The sequence below is a fragment of the Patella vulgata genome, chromosome 7, assembly GCF_932274485.2.
Source record: "Patella vulgata chromosome 7, xgPatVulg1.2, whole genome shotgun sequence".
In the NCBI taxonomy this organism is placed as follows: domain Eukaryota; kingdom Metazoa; phylum Mollusca; class Gastropoda; family Patellidae; genus Patella; species Patella vulgata.
Window position 1 is genome coordinate 7,976,529 of NC_065885.2, and position 14,878 is coordinate 7,991,406.

General features: G+C 37.9%; 1 long non-coding RNA gene across 1 annotated transcript in view; it reads right to left on the reverse strand.

Annotated features, from left to right (window-relative positions):
- Positions 1 to 14,106, reverse strand: part of LOC126828898 (uncharacterized) — a 48,123-nt gene extending 34,017 nt beyond the window's left edge. The window contains exon 1 of the long non-coding RNA XR_007683279.2: positions 13,916 to 14,106. This is a non-coding gene — a long non-coding RNA (uncharacterized LOC126828898). The remainder of the gene's footprint in view (positions 1 to 13,915) is intronic.
- Positions 14,107 to 14,878: the final 772 nt, after the last annotated feature.

The window sequence follows — 14,878 nt, forward strand, 5'->3', positions numbered from 1 at the left end:
ATATTTTCGTTCAATGAATAATTGTAGTCTAAAATAGCTCTGATTTACTGTTGACGACTTTATTTATAACTTTTACACTCAAATATATATTGATATCTTTATGTTTCCTGTAAATAAACATTCAAAACGAAATATATTATATTTGTTCTGTAGTAAAGTTAGTCGACCGTCCAAGGACAAGTTTTATAATATATTTACTACCGTGGGATATAGTGTAAAGTTATTCGAACGTCAATGGAGAGGTTCTATATAATATATCTACTAGCGTGAGATGCGATTTAAAGTTATTCACCAGTCTATGCACAGGTTCTATATAAGTATATCTCTGGCCATAGCTGGATTGACTTCTGATACTTGAGCTTTTGAGGGAGTGTGTCTATTCCTCCCGTTCAATCAAATCTATCCCAAGTACAGCAACGTGACAGCCATTCGTTTAATCTGGGGTGTTCCCTAAAACTTTGGACAGTGATATAAGGTATTAAAAAAGGTGTAAGGATTGTTTACATTGTATTCGTTTTGATAGCCTCGTTTGTCACGCAATTAGTTTTTCTGCAATATTCTGGTATGCACTGATTAATTGTGCGTAAAAAAATCGTGAGTCATGACGTAACGTTATGTAAACATATTTGGTCCAATTTGGAGCTCTGTTTAAAGCCTAATAATATTGCTACGCAGTTAGTTATTGGTTGTTAATCGGGTTATTGACCAGTCATAGTTTGGAACAGAAATTTGCTCCCATTACAGCAGTGTTAAGTGTGATCAGGTCTAATCAAACGAAACACTGCGAGGTGTATGATGGACAGGTTCTATATAATATATATACTACTGTGAGAGGCAGTGTAAAGTTATTGGCCCGCTCGTGAAGATGTTCTATATAATATATCTGCTACCGTGAGTTACAAAGCAAAGTTGCTGCATTGTTCGATGTATTTATTTAGAGATCAACCATCTCCTCACAATCAAATTGTATCTTAAAGATACATTAGTTAGAGCTAAATCTGCCTATTGCAAGTCTTTATTTAGGTTTCATATGTTATAGAAATTATTAATTAGACCTTTATTTACAGGACAAGCTCAAAATCAAGTCTGTAGACCTTCGGTTCGCTTGTATACAGCTTGAATTTAAACAGTCGTCTATTTAATAATTAAACCATTAAATGGCTGACCAACCTAACATTTACCGTTAATCATTGACGTCACTCCTGGAGACTGACGATGAAAATACTGACAATCGAGGAAACCGTAGCCATTGAGAATGTTACTTGATAATGTTACTGATATCGTCTGTCAGTCAAACGATCGGCAATTCTCGGAGAGGATCGGCAATTCTCGGAGACGGTGCGGAGACAGTTGATGCCTATTTCTAGTCCAAACTTTCAACAGTGATAACGTCGTTCAGAATAAAGTAATTTGACTGAAATTTTCAATATTTTCTTTTTTCATCGTCTATCTTTGAATTGTTATATCAAGAATGGCCAACTCTTGATTAAAATCTTAACTAGTGTATCTTTAATTCGTTCTACTTCTTGAACCCATAGGTGTATTGACTAACAGGGTGGAGACGATACACAAACTAACATCTTTCCTACATAGTCAAATATACTTATATACATACATGATCTAGAGAAAGTTAGAAGACAGCTATTATCTTTAAACATACATTATGCAAGAGCTAAATCTGTCTATTGCAGGTATTTATTTAGACCTGAAATGTTATCTAAATTATTAATTAGACATTAATTAACCTATCCAGACCATAATCAACTCTAGATGGCATCGCTAGCCTGCGATCTTTAGTGGATTATGAGCCGATTTACTGCATAACTTTCGTTTACGATTTAACGATTAACTGGATAATCGAGACTATGCTGTTTATCGTACTGACTTTAGTAATGATGACCGAGGCTAGGCGGAAATTTCAATCGCTTAGTTCTCGGCTTATAGTGGATTAGTTTGAAAGGAATTTTCAGCAAATTGCCTTTACATTATTCAGTTTTTAACTATTATAGTGAGAACTGTCAACTCGCTATCGAATCTCCCATAATGTATCGTTAAGGTTTCACCAAAACACTATTCATATTATCTGGGGACTAACAAGGTATTTTGTTATGGAATATTGTAGCCCAAAAATATGACCCCTGTCAAACTGAGAATTGATAGGGTTGTTAATCTTCATTTGATTCTTTACAGCTAGACTAGATTTAAGCGGTATCAAATGAGCATTAACGATCCTCTAAATTCTAAACAGCTGGTGTTTATCTCCTAATTAAAGGCGATCACATCTAGAGCTCAACCAATATTGATCGACGACAATAAACACGGACATCGTTCAAACAATGCATACAGATTTCACAGCTATCAGATATTTACTTTTAGAGCATCAACAGGGAATTGCCAATGTAATCAGGGGCATTAACTCTAGAAATAATTGTCAGAAATCGCTTGTCAGTTTATTCGCTTGACGATTTGGTTCAGAATTGATATGATAACAAACGAACGGGTAGGGGTGACGACGACGGCAAACAAAGTGTATTTAAATGTTGATCTATGTCAAAATGGTTCAGTTGTATATTCAACAGCATGATAATTTTCATCCATTATCTTAAAGGAGCTAAATCGCTATTCTTTGGCAGCTAGAAATTGACACAAATGGGTCGCAATGCATATAATAATGTAATATGAATGTATATAAACTGATTTATATTCAATCGTTTCTGTTTTTACTGTAATTTCTGATCAGTTACGTTCGGCGGAAAACGCCAGATGTCTCAATCAAATGGCGATCTCTATAGCGTCTGGTTATTCCAGTCTACACCGATAGTATTTATTGTGCATGCTCTCCAGATAAGAATATGACATCAACGTTTGACATGACGTGTGGAATATGTCTAGCCTCTTCTTCGAGCTCCTTGTTACTAATGGCACTGAAACGCATTATGGTACACGATTCGTGTACCAATGGTAAAATGTTTAATTTGTCTTAAATAGTGGATATCAGAAGCCTATCTTTTCCCGGTAAGATCACAACATCAATGTAGATTTAAATTCACAAATAATTCGTGTTTAATTTGTCTTAAATAGTGGATATCAGAAGCCTATCTTTTCCCGGTAAGATCACAACATCAATGTAGATTTAAATTCACAAATAATTCGTGTTTAATTTGTCTTAAATAGTGGATATCAGAAGCCTATCTTTTCCCGGTAAGATCACAACATCAATGTAGATTTAAATTCACAAATAATTCGTGTTTTCAATGTCAAAGACTTTGGATGATATTAAGTTAGAGACTCAACTACTTTAATCTTACAAAACTATCGCAGGGTGGGTATAACGTCTGTTTCCATAGTAGTGATATCGGAGACTAGATATCGTATGGTCTGTTAAAAGCATTAATATAGTCTAACATACTAACAAACCCCTGTTACAATTTTATCTACATCTTAAAACTTACAAAACTTTCACCCAATTGTTTTATCTCTGCCTTAGATCTGATGGTTTATCAAATCTAGATATTACAAATATCTTATTAATGCTGGCTCCAATATAATTCAAAATATGATTACATCTTTAAACTTTTTGAACAGGTAAACGTACAGCTAAAGAGAGAGAGAGAGAGAGGGGGGGGGAGAGAGAGAGGGAGGGAGAGAGAGAGAGGGGGGTTTAACGTCCACTCGACACAAACCAGCTCATTTCGGGACTAACATATGGTTCAATTTTATTTCAATAATTCTCTTGCGCGTAGGGGTCTTTAGCGTTGGGGGGAAACCGGGGGACCCGGAGAAATCCCACAAAATTGGACAGGCGATCCTACTCCTTTCCACGTACAAGCGGAGAATCGAAACCAGACCTCATGATGCAACGGGTACGCGTTTACTATTTGGTCACTCAACTCCCCACGTAAAACTTGAATAACAGTATCACTTGCATATTTAAAGGCTCTATGCGTTGTAAAATCCCTTGCAAACTATTATATTATGAAAATTGCGTTTAATTCCCGTTGGAGTTTTGATTTTGTTGTTTAAATTAAATGTTAAATAATCAATCCTGGATGAAGCCGGGGGACAATTGACATTTTCTGAAGAAAAAAAAACATATCACGCATAGGTAATTTAATAACGATTTTTATCACGTTTATCACGAATATACCTCGACGACTGTATTAACCAGCATCACTGACCGACCATACTTCACTTGTCGATGTGAAGATAGTCACTTAGCTAATGTCCGCCGACCGGACATATTACAGTGAGAGAGAGAGAGAGAGAGAGAGAGAGAGAGAGAGAGATGGGTTTAACGTCCACTCGACACAAACTAGGTCATTTCGGGACTAACATATGGTTCAATTCTATTTCCATAATTCGCTTGCGCCTAGGGGTCTTTAGCGGTGGGAGGAAACCGGAGGACCCGGAGAAAACCAACGAGATTGGACAGGCGACCCTACTTCTTGTCACGTACAACCGGGGAATCGAAACCACGCCAGTTGACTCAATGACAGACTTTATGATACAGCGCGCACGTGCCCCCCCCCCCCCCAAAAAAATATTAGGAGACTATTTAATTACACATAAGGAGCCATGTATATTTTATTCATTTTATCTTCAGCATTTATATTATAGCGGATTTATATTAGTGCGCACACTAACCCCAGGTACGACTATATCTATTTGTTAAGGCCAGCTCAATTTGTGTCAAGGTCACGGAGATGTAAATAAGGTTAGGGCACGTGATTGTTTCTGAGATTGTATTGTAGACGGTAAGCATTGGGGCTATGTCCAGGGTTCGGGTTAGGGTTAGGATTAGCACTAGCCCTGTTTATATCCCGTGACCTACGACGAAAAATTGAGCTGGCCTTATCATTTAGTACCAACCCCGCAGGTACACTATTTACTGTATTACTACGGTACGCAATATATCCAATGTTTTTTTAAAACGAAGTTGTTAGAAAGGTCAAGGACTGACAACTGTTTGACAGCCTGACCTTTACAGTAGAACTAATATAAGTCGGGTTATATATATAAAAACAACCTAATAATTTGGTTTTATGTTAAAGGTTAAATAATACCTGATATTGATCTCATTACGTTTATTACAGGATATAATCCTATATTCCTGAGCCCACCAACGCGTAGCCTACTTGTAAGGGACCTCGGTTTTTCGTCCCATCTCAACGACCGTTGCCACTGTGCCTTATAAGACCCTCCGTCCTGCACCATTGAAACAATGCTGAAAATCCTAGTGAAGTGTGATTTACTTTATAGAATCATATGAGGAATTATACCGTTCGCTCTTCACTCTTCATACACAAAATTCTTGAAATCAAATTTCGAAAACGCAAAAGGTATATAAGCTGCAAAATCAAAATAAACCGCCATTTCTTTTACCTAGAACATCTGATACCACGTCTAATTTATCAACTAAAGATAGTTCATGTACTTTGATAATTATGCCCATTCGCATTCATGGCCAGAAATTTGATAACAATCTATTTTAAAGAGTTTAGGATTGCATTAAGCAAGAGCCAAATCTGCCTATTGCAGGTCTTTCTTTAGTCCTGAAATGTTATCTAAATTATTAATTAGACATTAATTAACGTATCCAGACCATATTCAACTCTCGATGCCATCGCTAGCCTGTGATATTTAGCGGATTGGAATACAGTTTTTGAAAAATAATTAAATCGATAAATGGATAATCGAGACTTATTTTTCTTTTTTTTTATCGTACCGACTTTAGTAATGATGGTCGGGGCTAGTATAAAATTCAGAAGCTAATAACTCGGTTCAGAATGGAGGAATTTGACTGAAATTTTTAGCATATTATATTTTTTAACTCTTTATCTAATCTCCCATATAATGATCCTTTAAGATTGCATATGTTAACAATTCAAATCTAGTTTTAAGAGAAAAATGATAAGAACTACCTACATTAAAACAGAAAAATCCTGATCAAATCTTACCATCCTCAAAACTAAAACAAACCAGATCTAGTTTTGAGAGAGAGAGAGAGAGAGAGAGAGAGAGGGAGATGATAAGAACTACCTACATTAAAACAGAAATCCTGATAAAATCCTACCATCCTCAAAACGGTTGTTGACTAAACACGTAATATATAGACCCACGGAAACCCACCACTCCCTGAATCTCAACACACGAAACTTCAGATTTATACATAATATCAGTTTAAAAATTCATACATAATATCGACTTAAAAATAACAAATATAACCGAGATTCGTCAAGCCTTCACTATTCGCTGTTCTTGTTGACGTCATGGAATACTGGGAGGGAAAAGGGAGATCTGTAAAATTCAGATGACCTTATGACCTTTGTAACAAGCCAATCTTTCTTTTGGTTACAAACATTAGCACGTGTTTATATATTAATGTTTAGTTAATCAATCATCGTGTAAAATATCTTATAAAATGTCCTTTCACTCGCTGATAAACAAACACAGAATTTAACATCAAATAAATAAACAAACTTTCATTTAAGATAGATGGAGAATGTCACAATGTTTCCAACAACCACCAGAATGATAAAATTTAATAAACTTGTCTGTCAGTGTGCGAGATAAAACGACAAATATCTATCAGTTATCTTATCAACCTACAGTTAATTTACTAACCAGAAGTGTTATCAGATGGTAAGTCTGCATTTTGTGAATGAAATGGGGTTTAACATCCTACTGTTCTGCACCGGCTGGGCTCATGAATACGATATGTTATAAAGGGAAATTTTGACAAGCCGATTTTCCAAAAGCGCTCCACTTTAAATCAGGACTGAATTAAGGCATGGGCTTTAGGGGCTGGATACTACAGTAAACAAAACAGGACTAGTGCTAATCCCAACCCTAAGCCTGGACCTAGCCCTACACGCTTACCCTAACCCTAACCTACAATCTCGCCAAAATCACGTGTCCTAACCGTATTTACATCTCAGTGACCTTGACGAAGTATTGAGTTGGCCTAAATAATTACATCTAGTCGTGGTCGGAGTGTAAAAATGTCCTGGAGTAAGGCCTAAAAAAAATCTTAACCCGGCTCTGCTTTAAAAATGAAATGAAATGAGATGGGGTTTAAGGTCCTACTGTTCTGCTCCTAACCTGGGCTAATGAAGACGGGCATACACCATACAGTGTGCTATGGGGGAAATTTTGCCCAGGCAGCGGCGCTACGGCCTACTCTTATATCGAATTCCAACTGCCAAGGGATCTTTTACGTGCACGCCAATGTGTATACGGGACCTTGGTTTTTCGTCTCATCCGAACGACTAGACAGCTGTCCTGCATCACTGACAAGGGGAAACCACGCCGGAAGGCTCTGCTTTAAATATTATAATGACTCTACAAGTCTGACATCTTGTTGTGTAGTACGAGGAGTAGTGAAAGATTGAAGATTGTTAAATATTTAACTTATATCCTGGTAAAACTTGTTTAAATGGTGAGAAATAAATTAAACTAGTTTTAAGTCGAGAAGTGGGTCTACAAAAAACCTTTCAACAATCCTTTTCTGAATATCTTTAAGTAAACAGAAAGTGTCGTGACTGCCCAGTTCACCACTTCTTAAACACGAAGAACTTGATTTGAAAATGTTGAAATTGTTTAAATTTCTAAGGATAAAACCTGCTGCGCTTGCTCGTCGCCATCTAAAATTATAACATCTCAATCAACAACTAACTGTATTATATAATTTAAATATGCACGAACGTCTTATAATAGTTTGCTCGTTGACTCTGTATGAAATAAATGAAATGAAATGAAATGGGGTTTAAAGTCCTTCTGTTCTGCTCCTATACTGGGCTAATGAAGACGGACATACGCCATACAGTGTGCTATGAGGGAAATTATGCCCGGGCAGCGGCGCTACGGCCTAATCTTATATCGAATTCCAACTGCCAAGGGATCTTTTACGTGCACGCCAATTTGTACACGAGACCTTGGTTTTTCGTTCCATCCGAACGACTAGACACCGGTCCTTGTCAGGTCCTCCGCCCTGCATCACTGACAAGGGGAAACCACGCCAGAAAATCTGGATGAACTTTCTCGGCCAATGCAGGGATCGAACACCCGACCTCCAGGCTAGCGAGCAAGCGTCTTACCCACTTAGCCACGTGATTCCCGACTCTGTATGATAGCTAGCAGCATTAAACCTACAATCCGTTAGATAGGGTCGGTTTTTCGTTTTCGTCCCATCCGAACGACTAAGAACAGCCGTCTAGTCGTTCGGATGGGACGAAAACGAAAAACCGAGGTACCGTGTACACATAGGCGTGCACGTAAAAGATCCTGGCAGTTGGAATTGGATATAAAAGTAGGCCGTAGCGCCGCTGCCCGGGCACAATTTCCTTCATAGCACACTTTATGGCGTATGCCCGTCTTCATTAGCCCAGTTTAGGAGCAGAACAGTAGGACGTTAAACCCCATTTCATTTCATTTCTATAAGACTATACAAAGTCGTATGGGGAATCTTGGAGAGGGTCAGCCCACAGATTCTCGAAGGAAATAAACGACCACCATTTGGCAGTATATTGAAAGCTGTATCTGTAAGATAAACTTCTGGGGTGTTTTTTTATTCCAATGAAATAAACTCTTAAATAAAAATCTTTTTTTGTCAAGTAAAACCGCTCCTATTAAAAGGTAACCAGATATACAAATGAAGATCCTGTTTCTATTCTGGCAACATTAGCTCCATTGTGCTCGGTAGACAACCCTACATTAAAAGTATTTTCAAGTCATCGTAAAAAATAACTTTTCACAAAAGATGTATTTCTAATTAATACAGTGTCGCGTATTATTTTCAAAACCTCGAAAAGCACAACAACTACTGGCATATACAATGATATGAAATGGAGTTTAACGTCCTACTGTTCTGCTCCTAACCTGGGCTAATGAAGACGGGCTGGCATATACAATCTAAACCAGCTAAATGGTAAATACAGTCGAAAACAGCTACTAGTTAATACAGTTTAAAACAGCTCCTAGTATATACAGTCTAAAACCGCTACTGGTAGACACAGTCTAAAACAGCTATTTGGGTTTAGTGTTACCAGTCGTCGTATTAAGCAAACCTTGTATCGTTTATTGGACAGTGGACTAAAAACGTTGACAATCCAGAAATACCCAAATTAGTGTACAGACAGTTCAAAAAGACATATAAAATCCAGTGAACGAGAACCACAATAAACTGGATATTAAAAGCAATACAAGACTATCGGCTAAGTGGATATTACATATGACGTCATCGGGTATTCTGGAAAGAGTAAGCATACCTGACTTCCGTGTACGACATCACAGCACTGTGATTGGCTAGTTTTATATAGAGATGTCTTGATAAGAAATGAAGGTTTATTTGATAAGAATATAATCAACTCTACATACAGCTGAAGACATATTTTCTAGTAATGTGTCAAACTACATCCTGGCCAGAGAGAGAGAGAGAGAGAGAGAGATGAGGTTTAACGTCCACTCAACACAAACTAGGTCATTTTGAGACTAACACATGGTTCAATTTTTATTTCAATAATTCACTTGCGCGCAGGGGTCTTTAGCAGAGGACCCGGAGAAAACCCACTAGGTTGGACAGGCGACCCTACCCCTTGTCACGTACAAACGGAGAATCGAAACCACGCCAGTTGACTCAATGACAGACTTTATGATATAGCGCGCACGTGCTAACCATTCGCCCCCCCCCCCTCTACAGACAGCTGATGATATATTTTCTAGTAATGTGTCAAACTATAGATATTGTTATGAATAATAGCACCATGTATATAATACAGTCGGACACCTGATCCCACATGTCTCTCATTAACCTACATCTCCAATCACCGGTTTAACTTTTCTGCACTGACTGGGCTAATGAAATGAAATGGGGTTTAACGTCCTACTTTTCTGCACTGACTAGGCTAATGAAGACGGGCATACGCCATACAGTGTGCTATCAGGGATATTTTGCCCAGGCAGCGGCACTACGGCCTACTCTTATATTGAATTCCAACCGTCAAGGGATCTTTTACGTGCACGTCAATGTATACACGGGACCTCGGTTTTTCGTGCCATCCGAACGACTAGACAGCTATCCTTGTCAGGCCCTCCTTCCGGCAGCACTGACAAGGGGAAGCCAAGTCGGAAAATCACAATGAACTTTCTCGGCCAATGCAGGGATCGAACACGCGACCTCCAGGCTAGCGAGCCAGCGTCTTACTCACTTAGCGTCTTACCCACATACATGGCATAACTGCAGAGAGAGAGAGAGAGAGAGAAATGGGGTTTAACGTCCACTCGACACAAACTAGGTCATTTCGGGACTAACATATGGTTTAATTTTATTTCAATAATTCGCTTTCGCGTAGGGGTCTTTAGCAGTGGGAGGAAACCGGAGGACCCGGAGAAAATCCACGAGGTTGGACAGGCGACCCTACTCCTTGTCACGTACAACCGGGGATTCGAAACCACGCCAGTTGACTCAATGACAGGTCTTATGATACAGCCCGCACGTGCTTACCATCCAACCCCCCGGCATAACTGCAGCGCAAGGTCTTTAGAAATGAAAGAAATATTAGAATCCGAAGAGAAAACCCACGAGGTTGGGCACATCAAAACAAAAATTAAGACGTGCTACATCTGAATAACAAACTACTGAACCCTGGAATAGATTAATACATACTATATCTGGCTATAGTACATACTATATCTGACTATAATACATACTATATCTGACTATAGTACATACTATATCTGACTATAATACATACTATATCTGACTATAATACATACTATATCTGACTATAATACATACTATATCTGACTATAGTACATATTATATCTGACTATAATACATACTATATCTGACTATAATACATACTATATCTGACTATAGTACATATTATATCTGACTATAATACATACTATATCTGACTATAATACATACTATATCTGACTATAGTACATATTATATCTGACTATAATACATACTATATCTGACTATAATACATACTATATCTGACTATAGTACATATTATATCTGACTATAATACATACTATATCTGACTATAATACATACTATATCTGACTATAGTACATATTATATCTGACTATAATACATACTATATCTGACTATAATACATACTATATCTGACTATAGTACATATTATATCTGACTATAATACATACTATATCTGACTATAATACATACTATATCTGACTATAGTACATATTATATCTGACTATAATACATACTATATCTGACTATAATACATACTATATCTGACTATAATACATACTATATCTGACTAAACCTATAATGAATCGTGGACGGGGATTATTGAGAGAGAGGTTTGACTTACCTAACTTCCCAATGTCAGTAGAACAGTTCTTCGTTCAATCAATAAAATATCCAGACTGATGATTACAATCTAATGTTTAACCACCTCTAAACTAGTTGTCCTTTAATCGTTTTATAACTAACTAGAGATTACGTTATTTTAATCTAATGACTTGCGTCATTTGATTGACACCTGTCAGATTAATAACGTATTGTTTTAATATATTGTAATAAACAATTCAATCAAACCTCTATGATCAATATAATAACAATATGACGACCAGAATCCAGGTGTTAACGACGTCAACTTTAAACTTGATAATTCAAGAAAGAAATACAGTTTAATAATTAGACTGCATATAGTCCCGTCTTCATTAGCCCAGTCGGTGCGAAAAAATAGGACGTTAAACCCCATTGAATTGTGTAGAAAGCAAGCATATGCTGTCTCGTACACGGCCACACTTGTAGTTGTGTACAGTCAAACCATGTCGCAGTGTTTAAGGTACGAGGCTAACAATTCCCAAACCTTGCCACGGTGTTTGACGTATGAGGCTAACAATTCCCAAACCATGTCGCTGTGTTTAACGTACGAGGCTAACAATTCCCAAACCTTGATCCAGTGTTTAACGTACGAGGCTAACAATTCCCAAGCCTTGTCCCAGTGTTTAACGTACGAGGCTAACAATTCCCAAACCTTGTCGCAGTGTTTAACGTATGAGGCTAACAATTCCCAAACCTTGCCATGGTGTTTCACGTACGAGGCTAACAATTCCCAAACCTTGCCATGGTGTTTGACGTACGAGGCTAACAATTCCCAAACCTTGTTCCAGTGTTTGACGTATGAGGCTAACAATTCCCAAACCTTGTCACGGTGTTTGACGTATGAGGCTAACAATTCCCAAACCTTGTCACGGTGTTTGACGTATGGGGCTAACAGGATGTATAATGCACACTAACAGATGTGTATAACAACAGTAGTAAAGGCTAGTGAGAGAGAGAGAGGGAGAGAGAGGGAGAGAGAGAGAGAGAGAGAGATCTAATTATATCTATATAGAATTATACATGTTTTATATATAACACTATCAGGATGAATAAACACCTAATTATATCTATATATTCACAGTAGGTATATAGTTCATTGTATAATTATCATTAGAGATATCTATTGTTTAACATGTATCTACTGGTTATAACTTATCATCTACTCTGTACTTATCCTAATATTTATACACCGTAGCCTATGACCTGTATAACATATGACCTTACATCCAAGGAATCTAGGGGAGGGGGTAGCATGTGCGCGCTGTATCATAGGGTCTGCCATTGAGTCAACTGGCGTGGTTTCGAATTTCCGGTTGTACGTGACAAGGAGGGAGTAGGGTCGCCTGTCCAACCTCTTGGGTTTTCTCCGGGTCCTCCGGTTTCCTCTCAATGCTAAAGACCCCACGCGTAAGCGAATTATTAAAATAAAATTAAACCATATGTTAGTCCCGGTTTCCTCCCAATGCTAAAGACCCCTACGCGTAAGCGAATTAATAAAATAAAATTAAACCATATGTTAGTCCCGAAATGACCTAGTCTGTGTCGAGTGGACATTAAACCCATCTCTCTCTCCCTCTCCCTCTCCCTCTCTCTCTCTCTCTCTCTCTCTCTCCCAATCCAGGGAATCTATTTTTCAAAGCAATTAACGTTTATCTTACAGTAGAATGTATTACTGCACCTGGATAAAAAATCTGAATATATAACTTTCCTAACCACACACGGGTTGAAAGACATTTTATCGCGTTGTATGATAAATGAATATAAAGAAAATCTTTGATAAATACTGATCGTGTTATTTCTACTTTTAAAACATGGTCAACATTTCGCTTGTAATCCATCTGACGCAGACAGTATACTTGCGAAGGGATAATACTGAATATTGTAGATGTTTATTAAATTGTAAATATTGTAGACTGAACAACCGCTACGGTATAACAGCCTAGACAGTGCCATTAGAAACACATTCGATGCGAAAATCAAACAGAAAATACGTAGAATTCTAACCGTCAAGGGTTCTTTTACGAAAAGAGCAACGTGTAAACCGGGACCCAGTTGTTCGTCCAATCCGAACGACTAGAACCAGTCCCTTGCCAGGTCCTCTGATCTGCAAAGGGAAACAACGCTGCAAAATTCTGAAGAAATGCGCTGGCAACAACGGGATCGACCCCGGGCCCTATAGGTTTATGAGGCAATACCTTGCAGTCACACACACACACACACCATCACCCCAACGATTTTGTCGATTATACACATATTTTATTTTGATATTTATCAAATAAACCGATAAATTACCCCATCATTGTCTATATATAAAGCAATGATAACATTTAATCTGATTATAACAACTAACATAATTATTTTCTTAATTACATTAATTCTGATTTTAACGATATGCGTACAACTAGAAACTTAGAAACACAGATGAAATAACTGAACGTACAGGTGAAAAACACGATACATACACTGGTTAGCTTAATCCGTTAATCTATATAGAAAGAAAAATGCAGCAAAATACATCAGAAAAAAATAAACAAATTAAAAAATTCATCTTACCTGTAGGTTGAAATGTGGGTTAATTAAAGGTAAAATATAAATCTCATGTAAAACAGGTAAATCTGATAATCCGTGTTACATGCAGGTCTAGAGGTGAGAGAGGTTCTAACACAGTAAGTTTGACGACCGTCTTATAACTGGCGTTGTTCACACACTAACTGCTGGACCACAGATTATCGGTAGTAACATTTCTCACACACGGCACATAATAACAAAACATTAAGTATGGAGCACCATACAGGACACGATAATTATACCAGCAACTTGTAACCAGTATTATATCAGTTTTCTACTTCAGTGACATCATTACAGGATAAATACAATACGCTTGATCCTAAACAGGTTATTAAAATACATAATTATAGACCGACAAAACGGTTACTTATTCTTTAAAACACGAATCATGTTCGTGAAGTATCTCAATATATGGCCGAGAAAGTTCATCCTGATTTTCCGGCGTGGTTCTCCCTTGTCAGTGATGCAGGACGGAGGGGCTGACAAGGACAGCTGTCTAGTCGTTCGGATGGGACGAAAAACCGAGGTCCCGTGTACACATTGGCGTGCACGTTAAAGATCCCTTGACAGTTGGAATTCGATATAAGAGTAGGCCGTAGTGTCGCTGTCCGGGCAAAATTTCCCTCATAGCACACTGTATGGCGTATGCCCGTCTTCATTAGCCCAGTTCGGAGCAAAACAGTAGGACGTTAAACCCCATTTCATTTCATTTCATATCTCAATATAAGCGTGGAGAGAGAGAGAGAGAGAGAGAGGGAGAGAGAGAGAGAGGGAGGACTTAACGTCCACTCGACACAAAGTTTAACTAGGTCATTTCGGGACTAATAGATGGTTCAATTTTATTTCAATAATTCGCTTGCGCGTAGGGATCTTTAGCAGTGGGCGGAAACCGGAAGACCCGGAGAAAACCCACGAGGTTTGACAGTTGACCCTACCCCTTGTCACGTA